The sequence below is a fragment of the Camellia sinensis genome, chromosome 4 (assembly GCF_055761805.1).
Source record: "Camellia sinensis isolate YWXY chromosome 4, ASM5576180v1, whole genome shotgun sequence".
Taxonomy (NCBI): domain Eukaryota; kingdom Viridiplantae; phylum Streptophyta; class Magnoliopsida; order Ericales; family Theaceae; genus Camellia; species Camellia sinensis.
In genome coordinates, this window is record NC_138964.1 from 187,224,958 (window position 1) to 187,249,127 (window position 24,170).

At 31.2% G+C, this 24,170-nt stretch overlaps 1 pseudogene across 1 annotated transcript; it reads right to left on the reverse strand.

Annotated features, from left to right (window-relative positions):
* Nucleotides 1-4,172: 4,172 nt before the first annotated feature.
* Nucleotides 4,173-17,353, reverse strand: LOC114315303 (uncharacterized; annotated as a pseudogene). Its single transcript, XR_014365953.1, has 18 exons — nucleotides 17,113-17,353; nucleotides 16,802-16,837; nucleotides 16,549-16,640; nucleotides 15,944-15,982; nucleotides 15,733-15,786; nucleotides 14,408-14,482; nucleotides 13,299-13,364; nucleotides 13,025-13,067; nucleotides 10,448-10,493; nucleotides 8,827-8,920; nucleotides 8,683-8,735; nucleotides 7,215-7,299; nucleotides 6,998-7,101; nucleotides 6,796-6,888; nucleotides 6,132-6,198; nucleotides 5,835-5,901; nucleotides 5,672-5,725; nucleotides 4,173-4,568 (listed from the first exon to the last, which is right to left on the reverse strand). The product of XR_014365953.1 is annotated as an uncharacterized LOC114315303 (transcript).
* Nucleotides 17,354-24,170: the final 6,817 nt, after the last annotated feature.

The following is a 24,170-nucleotide window of genomic DNA, read 5'->3' on the forward strand; positions in this document are numbered from 1 at the left end:
ATTTTTATAAAAAATTAAAACAACAATGATAAAGACCCCTTTTTAGAGGATTCTCACATATTCTAAAGTGATTCACACCACTCATGATGTGGGCCCCACATATACATGAGTAGGCCCAACACATCATGAGTGGTATGAATCACTTTGGGGGTTGTGGGGTCCTCAAAAAATAGAGTCTCACTCATTTTCTAAATTAAAAAGTCATCTCAAACATATTTTATTTTTTTTAATCTCATATTTTAGTTAAAAAAATTAAAAAGTTACTAAAAAAATCTATTCTCAAACGGTCCCATATTGTTTTGAATAATGACTATTTTAATTAATTTTTTATTTTTTTATGAAAAAACATATAGAAAAATGAAAAGAATAATTAATTTTATAATTAAAATAGGCTATTTGATTTCATTAGCAACAAAGCATACTAAAGGGCATTTGCGTAGTTTTAATTTTGACTCGTAGGTAGCATCAATCAATGATCATGCTCTAATTATGGAGGCCATCTCACATATTTTCAAAAGGAATAAAAAGTCAAAGCATGCTTGCAATGTAATTATGGGGTATAACAATAATAATCATACTTTTAACCTGAAAAAGAGGGCTTTGATTTGACGACCAAATCATTGATTGGTAGTTTCTTCTGGATGAAGAATCGAAAACTAGGGAGATTCTTTTTTCCAATGGGTCATGTTCGGGGCTCTAATTAGAGCTATAATAGTGCAACTCTAATGAGCTGTTTAACTATAAAAAAAAAAATAATGAAGTAAAAGACAAAAAAAAAAAGAAAAAAAAGACAAATTAAAGATGCATTAAAAGTTTTTGTTCAGTGGTCCAAATCATTTTTGTTTTCCATTATCTCTCTGTCCTACAAAATCATGACAATAGAATATAAAAAGTCATGCTCAATGAAAACAACGGTCACAATGATGGACACTCTGTTTTTAAAGACCTAGTAAATGAGACGTTCAATCAATTATCTGAAAGTTCAAGTTGTATTATTACGAGCTATTTCACTAAAGCATTTGTGTGCTCTTATTGATTATAAAAACAATTAAACAAAACAACAAATGGTACAATTTGAAAAAAAATAATTGTAGTAGAATCTCTAAAACAAGAGGAAAGAGAAACCATGGTGTAAAACAGATTTCATTCACAAGAATTTCTAATGTCAAATTAGGAGAAATTATTTATTATATGATCTATATATATCGCATGTGATGTATCTTTCTAATTGTATAAAGTTTTTATTTTTTTTATATTTTTTTAATTTAATGTCCAGAACACCCCAAGGTAGGATCCTTAAGATCTATTCTTACAAATCAAATTGGGAGAAACTAATCGATCCTACTTTCCAAAGGTGTAAGCAATTCAATTCAATTAGGATCAAGCAAAAGTTTAACACATAGTCTAACATTTTAATTTGTTTGTTGAGGAATCAAAATAAATGGCATACTACGATTTGATTTTGTTGATTTGGTGTAGAAGAGCCATTTACACGAGGTTATTAAAGGGTTTTATAAAAATTTACAAAATCTCATACTAGAAATAAAATAAAAATGATGAAAGTTGGTCGGTAAATGCCTCCCTCTATTATATTTATTATAAAACCTATATTGGAAGGGGAGTGATAATCCCTTGGCCTGGCCAACCCAAAGATCTAGCCCCAAGGTTTGGTCCGAGACCAAGAGCCCAAATCCTCTATTCACTTTCAGGAGCGCATAAAAGACAAAGACCACCTTGGCAGACCAAGTACATCAGCTAAAGAAGCACAACGAAGCCTATCAGATTGAATGAAATCACAAGCGTCAAAACAATGCTGCCTGACAAAACGACGACGTTGCATGACAAAATGACAACATTGTATAGACAATGGCTTGTCGCTTCAACAAGAAGAAAAATAAAATGACAACGTTGTATTGACAATGGCTTGTCGCTTCAACAAGAAGAAAAACCAAAGGAGCAGCATACATAGAGGGGAAGGTAAAAGTAACTCTAGATACACAACAATATTTATCTAAATACTAGTAATCAACTCTCTTTCAAGAAAAATCAAAGGAGCAGTATAAATAGAGGGGAAGGTAAAAATTACTCTAGATACACAACAACATTTATCTGAATACTAGTCATCTCTCTATCAAGTACTTACTTAGGCCTCATTTGTTTGGAGGGTTAGAGGGAGGATTGTGATTGGTAGTGAGGTGAGACTCATTAATATTGTGCTTGATTTGAGAGATGAGGAGGGGATTGGTAGTGAGCTCCAGATTAAGATGGGTCTCCTCAAGGAGATTCGGATGGGTTTCCAGGACTTGGTATTAGAAAAATAGTTCGACGGACTATAAATTTTTTATTTTTATTTATTTTTTACATGCCGGGCATTTTTTTTGAACATTAATGTTTAATTTTTTGTATTTTTTGTTAAGTAAAAAATATTATTTTATTTGTTTTATTTTTTTTTGAAATTTTTTTATTATTTTTTATTTTTTAAAATTTTTTTACATGTTGGCCATTTTTTTTAAAACATTAATGTTTAATATTTTTGTATTTTTTTATTATTTTATATTTATTTTATATAAAAATAATTTAACAATCCCTACACTAACAACTATCATCAAAACAAATACAGTTTTACTTAATTCTCTCACTAACAATCCTCTCACTATCAATTCCTTCTATTCTACCTCTAAAAACAAACACCCCTTAATAACTTGACAGTCACAGCGCCCTCCCAACCAACAACTAGATTAGGTAGCCTTTAACAGCCTTGTTTGGGTTGCAGGTCTCAAACAACTCCAAGCCCATCTTATTAGTCACTTACCTAATGCTTAAAAAATAAAATATAAAAAGTAATTAAATACAATACTTTAATCAATTCAGACCAAAAAGGGCAGCCAGTTCAGTATGTCAAACAAACAAAGGGGCAACCCTGTATATAGCAAAATTCTATTTCCACCACCCTAATAAATTCAGAACAAATTTTTTCTCAATACACATCTCTAGTAATTTAATTATTAAGTAATTATCTCAATTCACATCCTTAAAATTATAAATAAATCCTTTACTCATATGTACACATACTTTACCCTTAAAATACAAACACTTTAATTTATCCCAATTTACAATTCTACTTCAAACAGGAGGGAAGAAGAAAATCAAACAGGATTAAAGCAAAAATATCTTCACCATCATCATCCTATTTCTTGAAGAAGACGATGCCCCGAAATTATAAATTGACTAGGTTCTTCAAACAGGAGGGAAGAAGACGATGCCCCAATTATATAAATTGATTAGGTTCTTCAGTGCAAAAATATCTTGGAAATATTCTTGATGATGTCGCCACTACCCTCTTTAATTGACTTTAGCCCACCTTTCCTAGGTTCTTCCCCGGGAAAAATTTCAATTCGGTTCTACAGAGTCGAAGTAAGTAAAATAATTCGGATAATAAAAACCGAAAATAATAACAAAATTCAGTATTCTAGTGCCGAAAATATTAATTTTGTTCGGAACTCTAAGACCAAATAGTTCTAGTGACGAACTATTCATATTTTTTCGGTATTTGATAACCGAATTAATTTAGCAAATTCAGCACTGCGTTTCTGACTAAAAAACGCAAAAAAAAAATATATATATATATATATATATATTAGGAGTGTTGATCAAAATCAAATAAAAATTGTTGAACTAATAATTAAATGATGTTAATAATTGAGTATAAACTTAAAGATTAAAGCAATAGAGGAGATGTTTTGTTTGCAAATAACAAAGATGAGTGCAGAGTGCGTAAAAAGCAAAGTGACTATAAAAAAAAAATTAGGGTTTAATTTTTTTGTTTCAAAAAGTGTTTTGAGATATTTTTATTTTTAAAAGATGTGTATAGAAAATTTGTATATATATTATTAGGAGTGTTGATCAATGTCTATTATAATAATTTTTAATTAGGATATAATTGTCATTAATCTAATTTTTCATTAAGTGTGTCCACTGAGTTTATTAGGGTGATGGAAATAGAATTTCCCCCCGTACATATAGCAAGAGAAACTATAGTGCAAAACACAGGAAATCTCATCCATAACCTTTTTATTTATTTATTTATTTATCCAGAATAATTTTAAATTTCAAACAAGCTTAAGTGGTATGTGGTATACTCTTCAATGGTGTATAGTTTACTGCGTTGTATCTGTTGGGAAACTTAAACACCAAACAGTCACATGTTACAACACATATCATTCAATTTACAAAACCAAGTTGCGCCGTATTGTTTCTCCCCAGCCAGAGAAAGCATACATCTGCTTGCATTGGGATGAAAAGTGTAAAACTCAACTTTCAAATGCTTCTTTTCTCCAAAAGATACTGCATTTTCAATAGGTGGCATCTCCGTATCGATACATCTAAGTCACAGAACTAGGAAAGGTGAAGATCTGCAAAATGCAAGAGGTTCAAATTGAACTATATGTTCTTTCACTTGTTTTGCTTGTTCCTTGCGCAGAAGCAGGCAGACATTCCCAAGAGGCTTGATTGACAAAAGGATTATTAAGGTCTTTTGGTCTGGAATACCCATGCCCTCCTCCGCTCACCTATATTTTTATCCCAAAATAGAGCACTCTGTCAGAGAATCCGGTCAGGAGGCAATAAAAAAAAGAAAAAAAGAACTAAATAAACAAAGTCGAAACTGGGAATCGGCTACTTGAAAAGCCAAGCTGCTTAATTTTACTGCCCACTATCATCTCAAACCAAAAATATTTAGGAACCCTGCACTGTCTAGAAATTTGAGTCGGAAAAAAAGAGCCCAAAAACCTATTAAAATATCATTTGGTGAAGTATCACATCATAGCTAGAATTTGAGAATAAAAATTCCGGTACCTTTCTCTAATGAGTTAGTCTCTATAATGAAATTGAATAGAACTTATTCGAGGACCAAAAAATAGTAATAAAAATAATTATTATAATTTGGCACAAGGATTTATTGGAGAAGCAATTAAAAAAAAAGTAATCACTATGCAAAATGCATGCATCATAGTAATTTTCCGTCAGGACTCTGAAAGAGCTTCTCCTCATGGCAATTTTTGTTACACAGACTAGTTTGAGACTTTTGCCCAATTGACCTGCCCAAACAACTCTTAATCACTTATTGACTTTTTATGAAATATGGATTGGGTATGGGTATGGGTATGGGTATGGGTTGGGTTTGAAATGATGTGATAGAGAGGTGATGTGACTTAAATAAAATGATTTAACTTAAATAGGATAGTGACTTTTTGGCTTTTTGAATTTTTTAGGTTATGACAAACAAGGCCTAAATCTTGATACAGTCCACTCAGCCAAATATTTTACTACTAGTATTTGGACAAATCTCAGATTTAAGTCCTCCCCATTACATGGTTGGAATGGAGATTTCCATTCCGATGTATAAAGTTGCAACACATCATTAAAATTCAAAATCAATGGTCTATAATTATTATGACAATTTGAATTTTAAAATCTCCCTCAACTATTTTTGAATTTGAAATAAAGATAGATTGATGTGACTTTTTTCACAGCTATTGATCATGAAACAGAAATCTCCATTCCATCCATGTAATGGAGAGGATCCAGATCCACAAATCTCATCCAATTTCAACTCCCAAGATTCCCAAGATTTTAAATTGCCAATGTAAGTGCAGTAAAAAGGTTCACTTACAGTTTCTAAACATGCAGATAAAAATGTCATGCCTGGCAGTGCATCAAGACCATGCTGCAAGTAACAGATAACAAATAAATTATGATGAAAATAATATCCATATCTTGTGGTAACAAAAAGTTAAAATCTACAAAGGTTATTCAGTGAAGTAAGGATAGCCTACCAGATTTTTCACTCGTGTCTTGTAAACAAACCCTCCACAGCAAAATAGAATTGAGGAAACGATAAATCTGCTCCACAGAAGTGTAGAAATAACAAAAGACAAAACAAACATCAAGTAACCAAGAGAAAAAGTAAATAAGGAGCATGACAATGTGTTAGAGACCAACTCATCTGCACCACACTTGTCTAGACCACATGATCATGCACAAGCATAATGGATATTTTACGAATAAACCCAAAGCATACAACAAATTATATCACGGGTTGAAAGAGAAAGGAAGGGTTCAACTTGGCTTACACGCAAGATATCACTCCAAATACAGCCCATCCTCTTGTAGCGCCACCCCCTTCATTCCGCCTATGCTCTGCAAATCTCAAACAAACCATGCAACCAGTTAAACACAAACAGTTCTTAGTATACAAGAGTGTCAATTGGAAATCAAGTATTCAGAGGCAGGTAACTGAGTATTTAGTTGATATGCTGCGAAACTATAATTACAAAAAACAATCTTATTCCTTGCCTCTGATAACTGAAATTGAATGATCAAGTTCGGCCATCATTCAGGTCAGGGGAAGTTCTTGATTTAAAGCCAAATGTATAAGAAATCTAGATAAGATGCCCATGGTGTATCAGTAATCATGAAACCAGATTGCAAATGGAGTATAAAGACTGATTCTGAAATTTAGAGAAAAATTAGACGAAGTCTAGAAGAAGATTGCTTCATCAGATATGTTCAATCATACAAAGGTAGACTAAAAGTGAAATTAGAAGCCTTGCGAGTATCACCACTGACTGAAAAACAAAAGGAAAGGAAACAAAGAAGCCTTGAGAGCAAGACAACTATATCATTTTGCAGACCCAGAAAAACTACGAAAGCAACACAAAAACCCAACCATGCAAAGGGTCAAGTAGCAGCCACCTGGAGTTTGATTGCTTATATTGAGAGAGAGATCATTCTTACCACACATTTTTGTAAGAGTAAATTGAATGGGTGCATAGCTGTCCACTGGGATAGTAATCTCAACTTCATATGAAGTATCTTGAGCCTTCTCACCTAAAAAATTTAGACTTGGAAGTTCAGAAGATCAAAAATTTGTGGAAGATGTTATTTCAAAACAACTCATGCATAAATCCATAATTCCTATTTTTTAAGCAATCCATACATCTCCAATCAACCATCAACATCGTGGGCGACAAGGTTTGTGGGTGGGCTCCCACTTGCCCCTGAGCCCGATAACCTAACCTCAAGGCCATGTTCTGGGAAGACCTAGAAAAAAGAAAAATAAAAAGGAACCTGATCCAAAAAAATGCCAACAAATTGCATATATGTATCTAACAATAGCAGCATCAGCTCAAATGAAGAAACAGAAAGTACACTACCTTAACAGTTGGTTTCTGCACTAAATTTGAAAGGGAAGCAATTGCAGTCATAAAAAGGGCTACATGAGACGGTTCAGTTCCGAAGCTGAAGACTGTAGAAATTTTAACTTCCAAGGTAATTGTTGAGTAAATAATGCAAAAGTAACTAATAGAAAATAAATATTATTCTAAACTGCTGCAAGCATCCAGGCATAAATATAAGGTCATAAGAACTATATTATTTGAAAAATGAGTTGATAGGAAGTAAGGCAAAGATGGGAAGCCAATCAAAATACAATCAACCACAATGAATCAACCAAATCTCACAGCTGCAAACAAGCATTTAATGGAAAAATAAAAAAGCAACAAGATCAATCTATGAAAAGAGTGACAATTTGAGTGGTGAGAAGCAGGGAGATGGCGTATTACTGTGTTATTTTGCCATGTAAATGGATCCAGCACTACACAAGAAAAAGGAGCACATTTCTTAAAGTTCTGAAAAAATAGCCGTTTCAGTAAAATTAAATTTAAATAGTCACTCTAGATGAAGTCCCAGTGAAAATTGAAGTGCGCTCGTTAGAGTAGCTATTTAATATATATATATATATATATGTAGCAATTTCCTTTCAACATCCTCCACACCAATAAATTAGTCACTAAAATCTAATATATCCTGCTAAAAGTGGATTTAGTATTGTAAGAAAATGCTTGGTGGAACAGGCTATTCTGAGAAGGCAGCTTCAAGTATGAAGGCACCCACTTTTACAAATAATTTCAAAGATCAAGTCTGTACCCAATCTATCCCTCCCAGCACAGCACCCCACACATTGGCAGAACGAAAGCTAGGTAATGGAGCAAAGTGGATGAAATATAACCAAGGATGACAATGGGAAACAGAAACTTTATTTTGTCATTTAAGAAAAGAATATAACCAAGGATGACTTTTACACCCTGACTCATGCAACCTCACTGCAGGAAGCCACGCAAAAAAAGAAAAAGAAAAAAGGCAAACACTCTATTTGGTTTCAGTTTTCAGAATTCACTTTTCAAAAAATTATACTTTTTTGTTTTATGTATTTTTTCATTTTCACTGAATTTTTTAAATATTTTAAGCAATTTTTTTTTTTAAATTTTTAGACACACCTAACATACACTTAAAAAGTATAATATTTGTAAAAAAAACCTTTAAAAAATTCACTACATACCACAAATACAAAAATTCAATACATTTTTTTTGTATTTTTGTGTATTTATTAATTTTTTAAAATATTTTTTCACAAATATTTACTATTTAGATACATCTAAGTAAGATGTATCTAAAAAAAAAAAATGCTTAAAATTTTAAAAATATTCACTAAAAATAAAAAAATACGAAAAACACAAAATTTAATTTTCAGAAAACTGAAACCAAACACACTGAAAAGTATTCATGAAAAATAGAGATGAAAGAAAATGTGGAGCAAAAGAAATCACAGTACATATCCTGTACCTAAATTCATGGTAGGACTTCTCGAAACCCAATTGAGTCATGCCATTGTAAACCTATCCATTCACAATAAACAATTTTATCATAGACGTAATTAGACAGTATGCACAAAATATTTTTACTGATTAGAAAAACAAAATTCCTTACTATTTCCCACAAGCATGGATGAAAACCAACGGTGAAACCTTCAAATACTCGCAGACCCTGTTTTTCGCATGGAATAGCAAGTTCAACAAGAACTCTGGATGCAACAGTTACAATATCCACACTTTTTAAGTAATAGGCACACAATTAAAGGAGTTGAAAGATAATGCCTAACAAATTACATGGAAAACTTTTTCTTTAGACAAGCAAATTACATGGAAAACTTAAATGAGAATTTGGAAAAATTAAGAATTGTTTAAAAGATACTATCTATAATATAACTTAACATCAAGAAATCTGCAAATAACCTTAGCACTAGTAATTTGCTATGCACTTCCCCCATCAACTACCTTTGATTCTCTCTCTTTTTTTCCCCATTTCTTCCATTAATATCATATTACTGTATGCTATTCAGGTCCATTTGCACTAAAATTCTTGTAAGCAGTACTAACTGCTGTGAAATATAAAATCAAAGAACTCAAATGAATACTTTGTGCTTCCAGTATCACAAACACCAATTATCAAACATTCAATATTAAAAAATTATTCCAAAGATCCAAAAATGTTGTAGGAGGGAAACAAATTCGTGAAAATGAATTTTACTGTCCACCACCTTTACAGGCTTTAACAGATGAAGATCAAAATAATAGCAAAGGGCACACATCTGCAACTAGATATGGATTTCCTCACATCCATGCCCCCATCATAATGTTTCAGTTAACTTCAAACCAGCCACAAGGCCTTAATGCACTTTCCATGCAAAACATAATCCATGTTGTCAACTCCATATTGCAGCCATAATGGCAAACCATCTTTCATTATCATGAGATTTTTGGTAGAAAACAATGAATACATGTTTCTAAATTTTTGGTAGAAAACAATGAATACATGTTTCTAAATTATCAAAAGCTGGAGATTTTTGCTATAAGGCATTCAGATCACTTCTACAATTTCAACATGCAAGTGCCTTAGCAGAAGTACAACTTTTACCATTATTGGATGGGATAAACATATTAGAAGTTTCTTAATTTGTACAATCCCATTGAACTTGAGAATATGTTTCTAAATTTTCCAAAACTAAAGAAAATATACAAGTAAATTACATACAGGTATACTTAACAAAGTTATATATATGTATATATATTCGTAAAGAAAATATACAAATATAACATATATCTATACTTGTCAAAAATATGTGTAAGATGCACACACCTATGTCCCTTTCAGGACCAGAACACTTTTTCACTATTTTCTTCCATTCCTTCTCTAATGGGCTTTAAAGACTGATTACAATTGATAATTTTTGTTTTCCCTTTTTCCAAACACAAAATTCAGTAACAAACTTGAGGTATTTAGAAAGGGCTCAAAGAAAGAGAAAGGATATTGTTTATGATAGTTGTAATAATCATCAAAAGAAATCCCATACAGTTCCAATTTTCACAGGCATAGCTCTTGGTATATGCAAAATAAGGAACCCTCAAAAACCAAATTATGGCATATTCAGCACAACAGTTGATAACACAAAAATATGTAACAGATAGTCAGTAGTAAACTAAAATACAAGGATTAAACATAAAAGAAAAACCAGAGCAAAAGAACAACAGAGCATATGTATCAGAAAGACCTGCAAGCTGATTCGTACGTCGCATTGCAAATGCATCCAAGTCCACCTGAGATATGGAAAGCAATGTTAAATGTAAAATAATACCAAGAAGGTCTTTAGTATTAAAAAAAAAGACCAAAGGACTACAAACAAAATAAACACTCTTCAACCAACTGTATCTAACCCATCAATTGAGGTCAGAAACTTTAAATTTTGTTTTACACTAATATTACTGGCAAATATAGAAACAATACATGGAAGGAAAAAATAAAAAGCATGAGCAAACCATTAACTATTAGTCTCAGAAGTACTCTATAAAATTATCACCTACTGAAGATAAAACATTTGCAAGTACCTAACATTTACAAAGAAAAACCTTAGTAGCTAGTTAGCAGCATGGGAAATACAAAAGCATACAACAACCATAAAAGTTCAAAGACAACTTACAACAGCTAAAAAAGACAGTCAGCTAGTACAAATCAGAACATCAAAGAGAGAGACATCAAAGAGAGAGAAATCTTAAGAAAATCATCCTTAAGTTTCAAAATGGGGAGGAATCGAGCACTTGATTGACGAAGATTCTTCAATCTGCCTGAGTAAGCATCCTGCATCCTTAACTAAACATTGGCCAGTTCGTAAGATCAAACAGTGGGTACCTCAAAGCCAACTTAATCACATTTAGGGGTGCTCGCGGATCGGTTTTGGACGGTTCGGTTTGCGGTTTGGACCCGCCTGCATGTTTGCGGTTTTGGAAAAATTGAATCCGCAGCCGCCTGCAATGCGAGTTGCGGTTTGCGGATTGAGTTTTTTCCTTTAAAAAAAAATTTGCTTTTCTTTTTAATTTTAAAAATATTTTTGATTGCGGAAGATTTAACACTATCCTCCATTAAAATTGGATTACAAAAAATTAAAATGAAAATTAAATAAAAACAAACATAGAAAAAAAAAAAAAAATATCACATAACTAGATTTGAAAAGATTCCAATTGAATAATAAGTATTTTAAACAAGGCAGTGCATAATATTATGATAATGTTATAACGTTAGAGCCTACAGGTTTGATAATCAGATTAAAGTGAGTGGGAGAAGAGAAGATTAGGATTACACACTTACAAAACTCACAAAAAAATCTAATGGTCCAGATTTTTAAAAAAAAAAATTATAAATAGATGCAGGCGGGTGTACGGGTAAAACCCGCGACCCACCCGTGACCTGCAAAATAGGAAAATCTTAAACTATATCTGTCCATAACAATTCTGCGAAACTGCCTAAATAGGCGTGGGCAGTTCGGATTGGGCGGTATTTGCAGGTTGGATAACCCTATACCCAGCCCTAGTCACATTTCCCCCCACCCCTCCACAAAAGTGTAAATAAAAGTATTCACAGTTGTTGAAGTCCATAATTTTTTTAGAAGTCAAAAAGAGCCAGAATTATAGACCCTTGTAAACTGACACATAAGGAGAATGCTAATTAAGAAATGTTTAGGCTCGCCTCAAACTTTAAGGCTATTATAAGGTTAATGTCTCTATGCCGAGGCTCATCAAGTCTTTGATTAACTTGCATAGAAAGCATTATTCAAATTCCTTTACTAATTAAAGATTTGGTGTAGCACGACATTCAAGATGTACAATGCTTTTACATCTTGTAACAACAAGTCTGAAGCTTGGAGAGTATTCATTTTTTTCTTTTTTTCTTTTTTTAAAAGAACACTTCATAACAACAACAACAACAACAATGATTAACTACATCTCTTGAGTACTGTTTGCAATATACATACAGAAATCCATCTGGTCAACCAGTTGACGGAAATCTTTTGAATTCCAAACTGAAAAATACAATATTCTACTGTGCTAAAATCCAATAAGGATGCCAATGTGTAGGCTTAAAACGGAGTAGCGGCCCTCATATCCAGTGCAACAGCTCCATTTTGCTCCATTAAATGTTGGTTGCATAAAGAATTGACCCAGATGTGTCATCAGGGTTCAGAACTGATCACCCAACAGCAATACAAGAAAGCTATAAGCAATTTAGCATTCACTATTTCTTACATTTACAGGAACAGATGTGGGATACCAATACCATTTTTCGTAATGCTCCAAGTAAAAAAAATAGAAGCTTCAATCATATTTTTTTTTCAATTGAGTCCTAAATGTGGATTGATGGCTTTTTTCTCAAAATGTTCAATATTTTTGTATGAACAAAAGGCTGTATGGCTTCAAAATTTTAATTATGCCATCAATCATCATGCTGGCACTGAATCTTATAAAACTCCACAAGTCAGGGTTCAGAACTGGTCGCCCAACAGGGATACAAGAAAGCTTTAAGCAATTTAGCATTCACTATTTCTTACATTTACTGGAACAGATGTGGGATACTAATACCATTTTTTGTAATGCCCCAAGTAAAAAAAATGATCGAATGGCACTGAATCTTATAAAACTCCACAAGTCAATTTTACTTGCAAGGCAACCAAATAGAGGGTGAAAAACACCTTTCACTGTTCAGATTCGCAAACACACACATATCCACAATGGATCATATTAATTATGAAATTGAAGCAACTTAAACTGTGAAACTCAAAAGTGGAGAGCTCACATACCTTTACATTTTCCATTTGGACAAGTCCCACAAATGATATTTACCTGAAATTCAATTAGAAAATTTATTTATAAAACTTAGATCAGTACAATTAGGGGAAGTTCAAGATTCAACTTATGAAATACTGATTTGTATGCCCCTTATCCTGCCTCACAGCCAAACAAAATGAAAAAATGTCACTTTGAACGGTATTCTCATACAATCCTCTGAACCATACCTAAGAAATAAAATTTATGTATTACTCAAAAAGAAAAAGGGAATATCATGCAACTGACCGGAGCTGTACGTCCCATTTTGTCATAACTACGCTCACAATTTATCAAATCACCATTGTAAAAGTCCTGGATGTAAAGAGAATTTTGAGTACATAAAAATTAGGTTTTACAAGTTGCAATGCACTATAAGATCAAGCAAATTAGGTCCATAGAAAATAGCTTCCAAACTTCTGAAATATATATTAGCTAGGCAAACATTCCACAAGTTTTTAGCTTCCTTCTTTTATGTTGCAAGTCTGTGATAAACAGAAAAGGCTGATAACTCCAATATTTGACAGAAAAGCTGTAATGGCACAATGACAGTAGCCAGGCAATGCGAAAGCAGAGAAGCGTAATCATTTCCCAAATCACATTGTCTGTGTTTTCTTAAACACAAATACTTCCAAGAAAGGACTTAAATTCCCAGAGCTTAACCATGATTTCCAACTAACTAGGCTCAACACCTCACTTTCTCAGTTCTTAAAGATGTTACAGCTAATGGTATTATTGGGGCTTTTCATTCAAGTCTCATGCAATGACACATAGTTTTAAACATATAATGCAATTCTATTTCCATCTACTAACCTTTATCCTGAAATAATTGCATCACATCATCCATTTTAACAGGCACATTTTACCATATTAACTACCAACCAATTAGCTTGTGCTATAAAAAAAGCACAGAATATCTACTTCTTTACCATCCAAGCACTCATGAAGCGCAAGATAAATTTTGCTATTAAAAAAAAAAGGGGCTATGCAATCAGATAATTAAATACAGCATAACTATTTCATTTTTATGGAAGCTAAGAAAATGTTTCTATTACTATGTATAGAAACGTAGCTTTTTTTGAGGTTCCCAAATCACCACTATGTATAGTGAACCAATGAAATGCCATAAAACATATGTCAAAGGAAAAAGGGACTCAAAGAAAGGCTCTTGGTTATATTAAAACTATTTCAAGGGAACTTTAAAATGACAAGCAAGTATTTAAAAAGATCACCAGTTTGTCATATGTTAGGACAGAGAAAAATCACCAAAGGGAATTAACTGCACCAACAGTGTTAACTGCTTAAATTAAGGAAAATAGAGCTTGCAAAAATAAGAATCATCACCAATCACAACTTACCTGAACAAAATTAACATGACCTGAACCAGCAACGAAAAAGTTGGACTTGTCAAATCTGCCAAAATCCACATATCCCTGCAAAACTTTAGCATATAATTTTAAGCAGCATCATACTAATAGAAAAATAAGCTATGTTAAATAGTAGAAAATACAAATTACATCAAATAACTTATTTCTAACATGCTTATTCTGACCAAGTGAACATAAAAAAGTTTATAGCTTCAATTTTGTTATATATTATGCACTCAACATGAAGAAGCTTTGAACCTGATCAACTTATAGAACATTAAATCAGGATATAATATCTTCACCTACTTAGTGGCATGGGATAATGACTAACCATAGTAGGATTCACGTACTTGTATGGGACACAAGCACCATGTAGTCTTTGTGTTACGTCAGTCTCACAAAAGATGGCTCATTTATTTGGAAACACAAACTTTCCTCTTTTCTACCATATCCTTGAAGCAAGATTCTAAAAGCAGCTACAAAGTTCCCCAATAAAACCATTAGTGGCTACTTAAAGAAAGAACGGCATTTAAGTTACAATGTGAAAGCTCAGCCATGTGCAGCTGATGTAGTCTACAATAAGCAATTGTTCAAAGAAGAGATTGTATGAAGGTAAGTTATACATACAAACTTAGGCGGCATTGAATAATCATACGCCTTAAATGGTTCTGCGAACGACAACATAGGGTCTTGTGGTTACACCACTCCCATTAAATATGTGTGGCCTGTCTTGACTCATTCATCATAGCTCTCTATATCAACTATAAGCTCCCTAAATAGCACTGGATTGCTTTAAAGAGAGGGGTGGAGGTATATGTTACATGGACTCGGGTACAGATGTCGGTGCAGGTGTGTATCTAGAGATCGGACCTATCAAATCTCAAATTTAAGGGTACGTGGACTTGCCAAAAAAGGGTGATACTTTTATATTTTTAATCTATTATATAAGATAAAATGGTGTTATATGTTACATACAACATCAAAAAGGTATTTCTTCATTTTATAGCAATTATACAATATACATATAATGATAGTGTTAAATAGAAATATACCCAAGTGTTGGGTGTCTGGCATGTGTATTTGATTTATTTTGAAGAGTCCATGTAAGATAGGAAGCAGGTACTCATGTTGAAGAAATAATTTATTCCTAATTGTTCAAAAATTTTCCAGGATAAATTGGAGAAAGAAAGAAACATCACAACATAGGACAACATTTCAAAATAAGATTCATCATCTTAATCTATTTAACCAAAAGATAGATGTAGTTATATACATGTATACTTCACTGATAGTTTAATTGAGAATATAGTGAGTACCGTTTGTGATCTGCTCTCTACATCTTTACAAAATCGAACCACCAAGTCAGAATCCTGAAGAAGAAGAAGAAGAAGAAGAAGAAGAAGAAGAAGGAAAGAGAAAGCCATAGATGAGCTTTGAAAATTATAACCAGTACCAACAATCAGTACACTCTGCATATTGTTTCACACTCAAAAAATAATGATGTATGATTATCATTTTAGACATTACCTTCCCATCATACTCAAATGGATGTCCAATCCACCCGCTCTTAGCCGCAAATTAAGGAGAAACAATTTCTATAATCATTTCCAAAATTCGTATGAAGTAATTAATAATGACCAGTAAAAGTAAGAAATTTAGGCTCCATTTGGAGCCTGTAAATAATAAGAGGGAAAGGGGCTTAAAAAAGACTTTTTTCCTAAATAGTTTTAATAAATTTATTTTCTGTTCTATCATTGCTCTACAAGCCAAACCTGGCATTCAAGTATCCACCAGGTGGCAGTAGCATAATGGAAATCGTTTGTTAGTGTGACTGACCATACAACAGGTCCAACAAAAACTATGAAATTCCATATGGAAATGGAACCCATCCAACAATAGCACGTTCTATTCCACACTTAAAGTTCTCTCCATCCTAATTATGGCAATTTGAGCTCTTTCAGTAGATCAAATATCATATATGAGTGATACATTCAGGAATTTTCAATATTAAAAACAGAAACAAATATTAACTTTTCCTTTACGAGTGTATGCCAGCCCTTGGGTACAAGTCATAACCAAACAAATTAGATTTTTCTAGTGCAATTACAAACCAATTACAATGTGTAGGATACAAAATCATAAATGTGACTGGAATGGTCAAGAGCATAGCAGTTGGAACTCGGAACTGCAATTGAAGCAGCTCCAAGTGCCTGGAGCAAAACAGCTGACAAAAATGCATAATATATATTAGACATAAGAACCAAATCCACCATTTTACACACAGGGGAGGGGGGGAAAGTAATGGAAACCTCTAAAAGTGGTACTACTCAGCAAAGTTCTAAATTAAACAAAGCAATGTCGCCTGTGGCTGAAGTTAAAAACAACCAATAGAATGAATATTCTTCTGATGGGTTGCTTGTGCTCCTCATCCTTTAAAAAATTCAAGAATGTCCTGCCAAAAAAAGTCACATGATCCATACACTAGTTGTTTGATAAAACTGAAAACCAAAAACTATAAATTAAATACTGAAAACTGAATGTTGAATTTTTTAATTTGAAAAGTTGTTTGGTATTTAATGAAAGTTAAGTGATAAATTTAATCAAGTGGTTTTGTATGTAAAAGAGTTGAAATTTGAAATTTATTAATTTTTAAAATTTTCTTACACTCTCAATGTTTGTGGTGGTGATTTGACAACCATGTTGTGGCGGTAGCGTAGTGGTGGTGGTGCGAGGTAAGATAGTTATGGCAAAGGTGGTGATAATGGCAGTAGTAGAGTGATGGTGACAATGGCGGTTGAGGTAGAGGGGGCAAAGACGGCGATGGTGGTGGTAGTAGAGTGACAATGGTAGCGGTAGTGGTGGTAGGCTGGCAACAAGGATGATGGTTTGTGGTGGTGGTGGTGGTGGTGGTGGTGGTAACAATAATGGTGATGGCATTAGTAGGGTGCACCTCAGTGGCATAATCATAATAGATTAAAAATTCAACATTCATCATTCATCATTCATAATTAAGAGTTCTATAACTTAAAATTTTAGCCTATATTTAAAAATAAATAAATAAATAAACTTAAAATTCCAAGTGATATCAATTATGATTAGCAAACAAATTCAATTTATGTTTACTAATTTTTAAGTGCTGAAATTGTAAATTTTGCAAGGTTACCAAGTGATTGAGTTTGTATGGAAAAATAATCACACACACACAAAAAAAAAAAAAAAGGAAAAGAAAATGCATGACAATACTAGGAATCTTCTGATAACTATGTGAAATGCTGTGACAATATATTAACACTAGGAAATTATGTAAAAATTCTTCTAAATTCTGATAACTATTATGTATTCTGACGACCCCAATTCAAAACCAATTACAAAACACACAAAGTGTAAAAATATTGTACAAGGTGTCTGTTTATTTATATTTCGCATATGGTACAAAAGAACAAACCTAACTCTATTTCAAAGATTTCTCAAACAAACCAATATATAAACATTGCCCTCTGTTTGATTCTTGCAAGGATTTACGTTATAAACAAAACAATGAAAAAAAGGAAGACGATGCCCTCGGTTGATTCAGGGAAGTTTGTTTATCAAACAAATGCAAGACGATGCATTTAATGATCCAAATTTGAACCAGGATGACCTAGATTTACTGAAAATAGTACCTGAATATAGTTGTCTTCAGCAGCAACGAGCTCAGGAGAAAAACGTTTCAGGATCGCGAATTATGGACCATGGACCGACCATTTCCATGTGACCGCGGTTCACTAACCATGGAGAGCCAAACGGGTTCAATCTATGCTCCCCCTTTTTATTTTTATTTTTTTAATTTTGAAAAATAAATAAAAATTACTACTATAATCCTTAAATTTAATTTTTCAATAAATTATAAATATACCTTTTAAAATTTACTTAAAATATAGATTGTTATTTGTGATTTGAAAAATGACAAATACCTCGTTGTTATAATTTTTTTATTTAACAGAATTAAGTAAAAAAATAAAATTATTAATTGTTCTCCTATATAATAATAAAATTGTCTAAATTATTAATTAAAATAAATTAATAATATATCATTGAAAACTGTTAATTAACTTAATAATTTATTAATAAAATAGATCATTTATTATAAAATTATAAATTTCAAAGGACGGAATATAATTTCAAAAGTATATGAGACAAATCATATTTGAAACAAATCTTAAAAAATGTATTTGTAATTTATTCTTAATTTTTTTAGTGGTGGAGTAATGGAGAGCAAGGTGGGGGTGATAATGTGATGTCAATGGTAAAACTTTAGTTCAAAATATATTGGTTAGGAAAGTGGGTGGGCCTTTTGACTTTTTGACTTTTTTGATTATTTTAGCCTGCGACTAAAAAGTTTGGTTTGGAAAGAGTTTTTGGCTTTTTAACTTTTTTGTGAAAGAAAAAATGTAATGATTATGGGTTAAATGTGATGTTTTGTCTTGTTAGGCTAAAAAACTTATTTTATTTTTGTAACTATTTTAGCCAAAAAAATCTCCAAACTAACTTGCCAAACGAATATATGTTTTAAAAATGAAAAATACTTTCTATGTTAACAAGCAAATGCTAAGACATAAAACATTTTTTTATTAAAAAAATGAATAAAAATTCTTAAACCTTCCACATCACCTCAAGATTTTTTTATTTTTATTTTTTTTCTCTCCATAAAACACTAAGCTTATGTTAGGTTTGATTTTAAAAAAATTGTTTCAAAAAAATTAAAAATTAAAATTTAGTTTTTTGAAAAAAAAAAACACTTATCATTTTTATATAGTTTTACCTTTTTGGAGAACATTAATAATTTTTAAAAAATTTAAAACATATATTTTATATTCATTTTTTATCGGACTAATTTCTGTTTTATTTAAAAAATAAACTCAAACCAAGCATGCCTAAGTCCTTATGGTTTGACCGAAACAATTTTATACTGCTTGTTTGAGAATTGAATATTTTGGTTATGTAACAATTTTTAATGATTTTTTAATTTTTTAATTATTTGTTTTAACTTTTTAACTGTTTTAACCCATTGGTAAATGAGGTGTAAAACATGAATGCTCATAAACAACCTGCATGCCATTACACTTTTTCATTAAGAACTTTGAAATTTCACAACTTTAGTTCTACATATTTGTCGCTCACTAAATTTATATATTTTTTTAAACTTATTTGAATAGATCTATTAAAAAATGTATATATATACTTAAATAGTGTATTATTTTGAATAAAAAAAATTCATTGTTGCTAACTATGAAATTTATCTGTTACATAAACTTTTATAATTTCATTACAAAAAAATATGAAATTTTATAATTTCTCAACACACATAAATGAGAAACTTCACCATTTTAATTGAGAAATTTCACAATAATCATTTTTATTATTATAATTTATCAATTTTCACAATAAATAAATTTTATAGTTATTAAAAAAACTCAATTTGTATGAAATTTCATTTTGTAGACGTAATTTTGAAATTTTATAATATTTGCACAAAAATTCTTTGCTGTTTTATTTTACTTAATAACGTATATAATATTGATACTGTTTTATGAGTAATACTAGGAACCCATAAATTTTATCCATAAATATCAATTTATGGTTCATATTCATTTTCATATAACTTTTCTTTTGTTTTATATTTTTATATTTTTTCACTGTTATCTTTTCTTATATGTTGCTTGTTATTTTACAAAATGGATGTGCCTATGGAACAAGTCAGAGACAAAAAATTTAAATAACATATGATATTTTTTATTAAAATCAATGCACTTTTACTGAAATTAATATATATTTTAACATTTTTACATATTTTGAATAAACTTTTTACACACTTCTTAATATGAAACAATGCCCATGGGACATTTGTTAGCCTTTGTCATCATTTTAAAAAAAAAATGAAGGAAAAACAATAATACTAGGTAAGTTTAGAAGGAAAAAAAAAATTACAAATCAATGATAAGTTAATAAATTTTAATAATTAAATCATTAAAATTTTTCATAAAATTGCACACCTTGTTTGGTTATCTCTGTTTTTTTCTAAAAATTAAATTTTTTATTTTTCATAATTTTTTTTTTGTTTATAGTGATTTTTTAAAAATATTTTAATCAAAATTATTATTTTTTAGATATACCTAATCTAAATACACTTAATATTTGTTAAAAAACATTCAAAAAATTCACAAAGTACAAAAAAAAGGTATATTTTCATAGTTGGTTGTATTTAATAAACAAAATTTAAGATTTTGCACAAATTTTAAACTTTTTGACTATATTAAGTGAATCTAAAAAGTAAAAAAATAATAAAAATTAAAATATTTATAAAAAAAAAAAAGAGAAAATTGTTGAAAATTCTAATGTAAGAAGAGTATAAGACATTAAGTATAGCGTTTCTGGTTTAGACCCGACCCATTTTGTATTCTAGACTCGGATTTCATAGCCTCATATGATTATTCATGCCTTTTCCCTCTTATCCTTCCTCAATTTTGGTTACTAGATTATAGTGGTTGTGTTTGGAACAAATTGGTTGCTTAGTTTTCAAACCTTTGTTGTCAAAATTTTTACTCCTTCGCTCGAGCGGGACTTCGTGCACTCGAGCGGGCTTTGCAAATTCTCAGTACTTTTGCAGGTTTGCAAAACTACTGGGAGAGTGTATTCTACGCTCGAGCAAGTGTGCACTCGAGTGACCATTCTTGCGCTCAAGCACTGTTTTTTTGTCTGCAAAATTACTAGATGTGTGTATTCTGCGCTCGAGCATCACTTCCTGCGCTTGAGCGAAACAAATTGTTGTGTCTGATGCTTGAGCGGACTGTACGTATATCAGTTCACAACAATCTCCTTTTTCATCACTTTTTCATAACTTTTCTCTCAAAAACCCTAGATCAGGACCTTCTCTCTCTAAAACTCCCACTCTCTCTTCATGTTCACCTAGATCTAGTGATCTCTCTACCCATGTGCTTTTGTTAAAAAGGTAGTACGTATCAAGAGCTCTCTTTTGGTTCAATTAAAGCTTGGTTTCAGTGTCTTTGAAGTTTCTCCACCTCTTCATTTGGTCTTTTAAGCTTAAGGTAGGGATTTTCTACACTCTTCTATGAGTTTTAACTTAAATATTTGTTAATGTGTAAGGAACATTGGGATTTGAAGTGATTTTGAACAAACCTAGGGTTTTAATTTAAAATCTAAAGAGGGTTTTTGAATGAGTATATAGGAAATGGTTATGGGAATAATTAAGAACTTGTGCAATGCTAAAATGATTGATTGGGGTACTTGGAGTGGATTTGGGAAAATAGGAAAAATTGCCCTAGAATATCTCAAATAATTATTTTATATAAATAATGGAATTGGTATTGAGAATATGAAATTGAATGGATGTCTATATGAATGGTAGAGTATGATGTGTATTCCCTCTCACTTATGGAAATTTGGATAATTTATTTGTCCTTAAGATTGTATAAATAACTATTTTGGGTTATCGATGGAGGATAGTTATGATTGTTGTAAAAATTGTATGAGGATTAGGTGAATTAAAACTAATCTTTTATTGGTTGTCATTGAATATGACTGTGTCTCAAATACATTGTATATATATGATGTTAGGGAGGAGAAAATGGATGTACTCCATGTTTGGGAGAATAAATGGGATGGACTCAATTGAATTAAGTTGACCTGTGTGTTCTGGGTGAAAGTCCCGAAAATCGCTCGTATACATGGGTGCCGATTTCACGGACGAAATTTTCGTGAAATGGCAAATTAAAGTGTTTGTATGGTGGTTATATATGTTTGAAAACCACTGAGTTGTAGTCTCAGTTAGGTTGTCCGAATAATAATAAACATGACTCATGAATTGGGATGAAATGAATTGACGTGAATGGAATTGGGATAACATGGATTGAGATATAAAATTTGGCATATTATGAATTTGGGAAATATGAATGATTTTACCACGGACATTGTATATGCATATTTTACTTATATCTTTGTTAAAATTTATATATATTGTGTTAGATTGTTTTTATTGGGTTTTGACTCTCCCTGTTTGGGGAAAATCATTTTCAGGTGTTGATGATATGCCTTCGCCAACGCAATAATTTGGAGGGATTATGTGATGACCACACCACGTATAATGATTAGCACTTAATTAATTAAGAAGATTTGAATTTTAATTGCCCACTGTTCTAATTTAATTTAGGGTTAAGAATTATTTAGTTTGATTTGTATATGATTCTATTGAGGTTTGATTTTGGAATTAGAAATTGAAAGCCTACATGGCACAAGAGAGTATAGTTGGTGAATTGAATTAGTTTAATTTCAAGTATCGGACCGTATAGGAGCTTAATTAAATATTCGATTCAGATTTGTAAAATTGAGATTTGATTGATTGGGTCCAAATTGGAGTTAATTAAGTTATGAGAATTGGAAATTAAGATTATTATGAGTTAAATTTATTTGTAAGGTATTCAATTAAGTATATAATTTATTGGAGAAGATTTTGAAGTTTAATCTGAAATTGAAGATCTTAATGATTTAAGAAACCAAAATTGATGATGGAAATAAGTTTAATTTAATGTTTGGAGCCTTTTGGAAGTTTAATTAAAAATCTGATTCAAAACGATAAATCTTAACATAATTAATTAGGCTCTAAAAGAAGTCAAATTAGATAAATTAAATTACGCGGGATTTGTGATTAGTTAAGAGTAATGTGCTAATCAATGCTTAATTGGATTTAATGGGATTAATTAAACCAAGTGTTACTTGTAATTAGTCAAGACTAAGTGGGTTTAATTGAGTTAATACATAATTAGCCACTAAGCTAATCTTATTCATTTATTAATCAAAGAAAAATGTAGATGAATCTAGAGTAGTGGTGTGTGAGTGTGTGATACATGTGCTGGAGCTTTGGTGTCAAAATATAGAGAAAGGAAGAGAGAAAGCTGAGAGAGATAAAGAGAAAGAGAGAGAGAGAGACAGTGAGAGTCCATGCACCTCAAGAAATTGAGAAGGAAGAAGAGAAATTGAAGGGAAACTCGTGAACTCATCAAGGAACTCAAGAATTTAAGCTCTATGTAAGCATTCCACCCTTAATTTTTTTTTGTAAATAAGTCACCCATCACATGAATTCAAGGAAGAACTAGAATCAAATGCATGTAATTTGGAGGGATTGAAGAATTAATTCAAGAACATGATTAAGGTTAATAAATATGAAAATAATTGTATTGAGCCTGAGTTTGGGAACCTTGATATATATATATATATATATATGAGATGTGTATTTGCGTACACCATGAGTTTTGAAAGGATTTGAGTCAATCAATTTTCATATTTTAAAGAGAAGAACGAAAGAGTTTTATAAACATCAAGTTCATACAATTTGGAGTTAATCTTAAAATTAGACAAAGTTGTGATTTTATTATGAAAATTAGAAATTTGTTTAATTTTGAATTTTAATCCATGCATGTAACCTAATTTAAAAGTGTTATTCAATTTAAATATATTTTGGAACATCTATGATTATGAATTAAGTTGACATTGCAAATTGAGTTAAGTTTAAGATTATGGAAATAAGTTGGAAAGTAATTAGTTTGAGACTTTAATTCATTTTTAAACGATTTATGAGTTTGAATTTGGGGTTTGATATGAAGAAAATTTATAAGAATATAAAATTAGTAATTTTGATGTCAATTCCATACATGTGAATGATTTTCTAAGGAGTTTATGAATGATTTATAAGAATATAAAA